This window comes from Tarenaya hassleriana, unplaced genomic scaffold, assembly GCF_000463585.1.
Source record: "Tarenaya hassleriana unplaced genomic scaffold, ASM46358v1 Cleome30, whole genome shotgun sequence".
NCBI lineage: Eukaryota > Viridiplantae > Streptophyta > Magnoliopsida > Brassicales > Cleomaceae > Tarenaya > Tarenaya hassleriana.
Genome location: NW_010966178.1, coordinates 1,012,344 through 1,020,374, shown reverse-complemented (window position 1 = coordinate 1,020,374; position 8,031 = coordinate 1,012,344).

Here is an 8,031-nt window from a genome sequence, read left to right as displayed (position 1 = left end):
TTAAGGTTATCCCGAAGCTACGGTGGTTTATCTATCTGATTTTACTTAGTTAGTTTATTGTTTTATTTCCGATATTCACATACTTCATTCCATATTTCCTGATCTAATTCTTGGTCGAGTCTTGTTCCTAGAGTTAACTATTCCCTGTGTTCGACCCTGGTACTACAGTTGATCCGTATCCTTGCGGTATTCGCTGTATCTAGGTTTTTATCACTTGAGCATTATTTCTATACCTAGATTTGCGTTATCAATAAACCCGTTGGAAATTAACGTTTTCAATGGATTTCCAACGCATAAATCCGTTGAAATTTCGTCATTGGAAATCGGTGTCCGTTGGACAACCGTTGGAATTTTCAACGGAATTTCAACGAATTTTTCCGTTGGAATTTTCCAACAGATTTCCAACCGCAATCCATTGGAAAATTCCAACGGAATTTCCAACCGATATCTGTTGGAATTTTCCAACGGAATTTCCAACCGCAATTTGTTGGAATTTTCCAACGAAAAATTCAAAACATATTCTCGATCCCGACCTCGACCACGAACCTGACCCCGACCCCGACCCCGACCCCGACCTCGACCCTGAAAGCGAATCCGACCCCAACCCCGACCCCGACTACGATCCCAACCCCGACCCCGATCCCGAAGCTCACTTCCTAGTAGGTCATCCATCCGTCCACTGCTCCACCTCAATCCTCCTTAACCCTAGAGTTCCAATTGACCATCATCCAACTGTTCCAAGTCAAACTTCTGATATCATATAACATTAATATATATACATATATAAATATTTATACATATAAATATTTATATACACACATACACACATACATATATATATATATATATATATATATATATATATATATTTGTTATGTATATATATATGGTTAATATATATATATATATATTTATACGTATATATGTATATATATATTTATACATATATATGTATATATTTTTATATATATACACATTCAAATTCATATATATATATAATATTTGTTATGTGTATGTATATGGTTAATATAGACATATATATATATTTATTTATATGTATAAATATATAAAATACATGTATTTAAATATATATATATATATATATTATATTTTTCAATTGATTTTTCAATTAAAATCCAAATTTCCAACCGATATCCGTTGGAATTCCGTTGGAATTTTTTTCCAACCAACATGCGTCGGAATTCCGTTGGACATTTCCAACCGATTTTTCCAACCGATATCCGTTGAAAATTTCTAACCGATATCCGTTGGAAATACCGTTGGAAATTTTCAACCCAATTTTTCAATTGAATACGTTGAAAATTCCATTAAAAATTTCCAACGAGCATTTCCAACGGATATCTGTTGAAAATTTCAACGGAATTTTAACGGAAATCGTCATTGAAACGCCGTTGAAAACCATTGAAAATTCGTTGGAAAATTTTCAACAGACAAATTCGTTGGAAAATCCGTTGGAATTCGGTGATTTTTTTGTAGTGTTTTTGTTCATATTCTTCTTGCGGTTTCTTGTGTTTGTGATCTTAGGAGAGCAAACTAAGATCACTTTTCTCTTCATTGTATCTCAAAAACGTATTCCGGGAAGTCCTTTGCTCGTATAGGACGGAATAACGTTTTTAGGAAAGTATATCACGCCTTGAAGAGTTATCCGGTTCCCGATTTACTTTTCTTGTTCATTTTATATCATAGATTTATAACAAAATATTCTCATATGCACTCCTATATTTATATCGAGATATATACAGATGATGAGATACAAACTTCATTCATTGATTGACATGAAGATCAAGTCAATCGAATACGAAACGCACTGAAAAACGAAACAATCAAAATTACGAATCTGAGCTGTGCTGGTCACCTCAAAGTAAATTTTCTAGAATATATTCGTAATCAAGCCTTGAAGTTCACCAAACAATATCAAAATTGACGCTGACCATTACACGTTCGATAATTAACGTGTTGATGTATTGATTGATAAGATATATAAAAGTTATTAGTTAATTTAATATAATGATCATATTTTTTTATATATGAAACTATTATATAATCTAGAAATTATATATATTCAATAATTAACAACAACAACAACAACATGGCCTCATTCCCAAGTTCATTTAGGGTCGGCCGCATGAATCCTTCTTCTCCACTCATTTCGATCTCAGGTTAACTCTTTCGGAATCTCAACACTTCCAAATCGTTTCTAATAGTACGCTCCCAAATAACTCTAGGTCTACCTCTTCCTTTCTTTCTCACCCCTATACCTATACTCTCCACTTTTCTAACCGGCGCATCTATCAACCTACGTTGTATATGTCCAAACCATCTTAAATGCCCCTCCGTACCTTCTCTTCGATACCTATTATTCCTATTTTCTTTCTAATAATCTCGTTTCTAATTTTATCCATCCTTGTATGTCCGCACATCCATCTCAACATCCTCATCTCGGCCACACTCATTGTAGACATATGTTGCCCTTTCGCCGCCCAACATTTGCTACCATACAATAATGCGGGTCTTATGGCGGTACGGTAGAATTTTCCTTTCAACCGCAGGGGAACCTTACGATCACAAAGAGTCCCTATGGCTCGTCTCCATTTCATCCATCCCGCTTTTATTCTATGACTAACATCTTCGTCGCAACCTCCATCCTTTTGAAAGTTTGACCCAAGATATTTAAAATGCGGGTTTTGAGGTACTGATCCTCCTTGCAAGATCACTCCCACATCACTAGAACGCCTGCCACTAAAGTCGCAATGTATGTACTCAGTCTTCGTCCTACTAAGCCTAAAACCTTTAGCCTCTAATGTACTCCTCCATAACTCTAATTATCCATTTACTCCTTCTCTGGACTCGTCTATTAGCACGATATCGTCCGCAAACATCATGCACCACGATACTTCCTTCTGTATATCTCTAGTCAGTTCCTCCATGGCTAATGCAAAAACGTACGGACTTAAAGCGGACCCTTGGTGCAACCCTATCGAGATGGAAAAATCTCGCGTGTCACCCCCTGTTGTTCGGACACTAATAGTCGCATCGTCATACATATCCTTCAATACTTGTATATATCTTACCGATACTCCCCTACGTTTTAGCATCCACCATAAAACCTCTCTTGGTACTCAATCATAAGCTTTTTCCAAATCGATAGATACCATGTGCAAGTCTTTCTTCATATCCCGAAACTTCTCCATCAGGTTTCGAATGAGAAAGATTGCTTCCATTGTTAAACCTTTCGGGCATAAAACCAAATTGGTTTACGGAAATAGATGTGTCGCTACGCAAACGTCGCTCCACGATCCTTTCCCACAACTTCATTGTATGACTCATGAGTTTGATGCCTCTATAATTTGTGCAACTCTGGATATCTCCCTTAATTTTAAATATAGGGACTAAAGTACTTTGTCTCCATTCATTTGGCATCTTCTTCGACACTAGTATTTTATTAAACAACCTGGTAAACCAAATTACTCTATCTTCTCTTAAGCACTTCCATACTTCGATAGGAATACAATTGGTACCACACACTTTATCTATTTTCATCTTTCTTAGCGAATCTCTCACCTCTACACATCCAATCCTTCTAGTATAACCAACATTCCTTTCCCTAGTGACGGTCTCTAGTTCTATGTGGTATATATCCATACTTTTGTTAAATAGGTCATCGAAGTAACTTCTCCATCTCTCCTTGATGTCGTCATCTCTAACTAGGGTATTACCTTCTCTATCTTTAATGCATCTAACCACGTTCAAATCTCTAGCTCTCCGCTCTGTCGCTTTGGCTATCCTATATATGTCGTTTTCAAAGGCCTTTGCTCTTGCTTGGCTAATGGCTTTCTTCGCATCTTTCTTAGCCAATTTATATTGTTCATATGCCTCGTTTATTTTACATTTAGGCAATTTTCTATACCAATCCCTTTTAGTCTTTAAAGCCTTTTGTATTTCTTCACTCCACCATTTTTCATTTGTTGGTGGTCCATACCCTTTTGATTCCCCCAAGTACATCTCTAGCAATACTCTTAATACTAGACACATTTCATTTGGTTCCTTATCTTCTCTCCACACCTTCAATTTTAGCATCTCCTTCTCGAATATCTCACGTTTTTGGCCTTTTAAATCCCACCACCTAATTCTTGATATATCCCTTTTCCTTGGGCGAGATGTCTTTCTCTTGATTTTGACATCCAACACTAGCAACCTATGTTGACTAGTCAGAGCTTCACCTGGGATAACTTTGCAATCCTTACATAGGGTACGATTCGACTTCCTTGTAAGAAGAAAGTCGATTTGGCTATGGTTTTGTTCACTTTTAAATGTCAGTAAATGTGATTCTCTTTTCTGAAAGTGTGTGTTTGCTAATATGAGGTCATATGATATGGCAAATTCTAGGATACTTTTTCCTTCTTCGTTCCTACTCCCATAGCCAAACCCTCCATGTACCATTTCATATCCTTGTCGATCCTTTCTGACATGTCCATTTAAATCTCCACCGGTAAAAATAGACTCTTCGGGCATTCACTTTGCATAAGTTCGTCCATATCCTCCCAAAATTTCTCCTTACACTCACTATCTAATCCTACTTGCGGGGCATAAGCATTAATCACGTTGATAGTTTCTCCTTCTACAACTAATTTTACTAGTATGATCATATCGCCTACTCGTTTTACTGCAACCACCGACTTCTTCAAAGACCTATCTAAGATAATGCCCACCCCATTTCTATTTCGTTCTTGACCCGAATACCATAATCTAAAACCCGTATTACCAATCTCCTTACTTTTCTCTCCTACCCACTTTGTCTCCTAGATGCAAGCAATGTTCACTCTCCTTCTACTCATTGTGTCTACAAGTTTCATCAACTTTTCCGATATTCCAAGTACCTACCCTAACTTTTCGTTCCACCGAGACTATCTTACTTCCCTTCCTATAAGTCCGCTTATTCCCTCCCCTACTTTGACTTTTAGTAACATTGGTACTTTGGACTAATTTTTTTACCCACATTCGTCCATGATGTGGGAACCCTTGCCTATTTAGCACCACATCCGGGCACCGATATGGCGCGTCGCATTCGGGGGACGCCCTACACCCTTGCCTATTTTTCACTACACCCGGGCTCTGATGCAGCGCGTCGTAAGTAGAGGACGCCCCAACGTTTATATTATTTGGATTCATTGCATATGAGATATGGCATAGTTTTGAGTTTGCTGGTTGTCACCTACCGCAAAACCCTCCTCCTTTATCCGGGTTTGGGACTAGCAAGACACGAGATAACCCATGTCCAGGCGGAGTTTAAAGAAAAATGGGTGCAACACGAAGACTTCACAGGAGGTCACCCATCCTAGTACTACTCTCGCTCAAGCACGTTTAAATGAGGAGTTCTGATGGGATCTGGTGCATTAGTGATGGTAACATCGTTTAAATTTGGATTTGCACTATTGGAAAGAGAATGATTTTGTACAGTAATATCATGCTATGTAATAATAAAAATATAGATATAGATATTATCATATAAGTCTTTCTCATTTAATTTCAAGAAATATAGATCAAGAAGAAAATATGTAATAATAAAGTGATTCTATTCTTTTTCTTTTATTGTATTTCTTATTTAATTTCTGATTTTATTATAACTTTCTACATTATTAACGTCTTTCTCATTTATAATTAAGGACTATTTTTTATATAAATTTAATAAAATTTAAAATATTTACGCGATCTTATAAGAAATTATTCACTTATATAACAATAATATTTATTAATATAATTAACAAATTTTATAGATTTCAGAATTTAACTTGTAATTATTATTGTTAATGGATTTGATTTATAATAAAAACATGCAAAACATTCATTTCTACAATACACTGCCACATTCGTATAAGAAGCTATTGACTTCTCAAAAAACCATAGAACACAATTCCATTGCTGAAATAATAGAGAAAAATGCATGTAACATCGCATAAAAAAACAAAAGTATAGATGAAAATAGAAAGAGGACATGCCCCTCAAAGAAACGATTCCTATACCTAAATATCTTTTGAAACATAAAAGAGTTACTCAAATATCAAATAAACACACGAAAAGATTTCTCTGATATAAAAAAAAAATACAAACCGAGAGAGAGTCAATTTCTCTTGGACATAAACTTGACGACGTTAACCATGTTCTTGAACTTTGGTTTTATCTTCGTGCCAAATGAGACTAATGTAGTAAATAAGGTTATTAGAAGGCTAACAAAATAAAAACGACATAAAAAGTCGTAACATGTTAACTTTTTTTTAAAAAAAAAATCTAAGATGAAGTGTTTCAGATTAATCTAGCACTAATTTTCAGACGTCCTTCAGACCGCCATAGAGTTGTATTACCAATATGAAAGCATCCTTCTTTATCAATTACCTCCCTCCTATCATTGCAACACATGTAAATGGATGGGATTTGGAAAAAGTTCAACATTGTAATATTCTCAATTCATCTATTTTTCAATGAGTATATATAGGAGATATTTTTATAGTGTTCTTTGATTTTCAATACTAATTAAAAAAGAACAATAAATATAGTTGTTAATGGCATAATGAATAGGGCATTATAGAGTAGTGTCCATTATATTATAGAGTTTTTAATTCAATTAATAATTAGTTATTATGCATAAAAATTAATGCTAATCTAATTGAAAGTTCATGTACCTAACAAAGGTTTTTATACACAAATCAAAAGTTTTAAAAACATTCATGCACATGGTATTCTTTTTTTTCTTATTTTGGATTTCCATTAACAATTTTGTTCTATTTGCTCCATTTATATCTCTTTTAGTTGTTGTGTCGTTCCCTAACTTGCAAGATCCATTCAATAATTTCTTTTTTCAATTGAGTCTCAAGTTATGTCTTAACAAATTTACAATTTTGTTTGTAATTTACATTTATTAAAATTATGTTGAAAAAATCGTATGACAAAATATTATAATGTCAGAATAAAATAATTTATAAGAAATAAATAAATACAAAATATGAATACATTCGTATGGTTTCACTAACTACTTAGTCTGCATTACATGAGTAATGCATCGACATATTTCCAAAATTTGTGGGTTAATTAGAACATCATACACCAATTTTGGTTATTCCTCCTATTGGGTGGCGTTTGTACCCAAAGCAAAAGCTAATGTCGCTGTTTTTTCTTTTTGGCTTTTATGTGCCTAAGTTGAATTAGTCGAAGGGAAGGACGATTTTTTTTCTTTACTTTAATACTTCCAAAATTCTCATTCATTCAATGGTATTTTATAATTATAAATATCTATTCATTATTATTCTATACAATTATTCATTATTAATCTTTAATACTCTAATCTTTTTCCGGTCATGCATCACGATTATGCACGTGCTCTATCAAAGCATATATAATCTTTGGGTTTGTTGGTCAGATCTTCGATAAACTAACAGTTTTCATAAACCATACTTAACTAACAAGCATATCTACACTCACTTTCTCTCAATTTCTTCACTCATTTCTAATTTCAATACACTAAAATGGTATCAGAATATTCATAATCTTCGGCTTTTCTCTTCATTCAATCTCCTTCATCTTTTGATCAGATATATTCTCTGTTTCAATTGATTCCTCCTTGATCAAAGTGTAATTGCGAGTTTTCTTTTCGATAAATTTTGTCGATGTCAGAGTCCCAATAGTATAACATGATGAAGAAAGCAATGATAGTGATGATGTCTCTGCATCTGGATCTCCAAATTCGCCGATTCAAGATGAAAAACCGTTAGAACGAATGTCACTGTTCCTCATCTACGATAGTTGAGATGCATATCAAGTATTCAACAAAACTTCTGTGAGAAATACCTATATCAATTTCAATTTTATTTTCTTCTTTTCGGAATTTCTATGATCTTCATATTTGTTTTAGCTTTGTTACCACTCTATGCCATTCTCTCCCACAACTATTGCTATTGTCAATTAGTATCTTTCATTTTTTTTTCTTTTGACTGTGTTCTCTTCCGATCCCCTTCTATG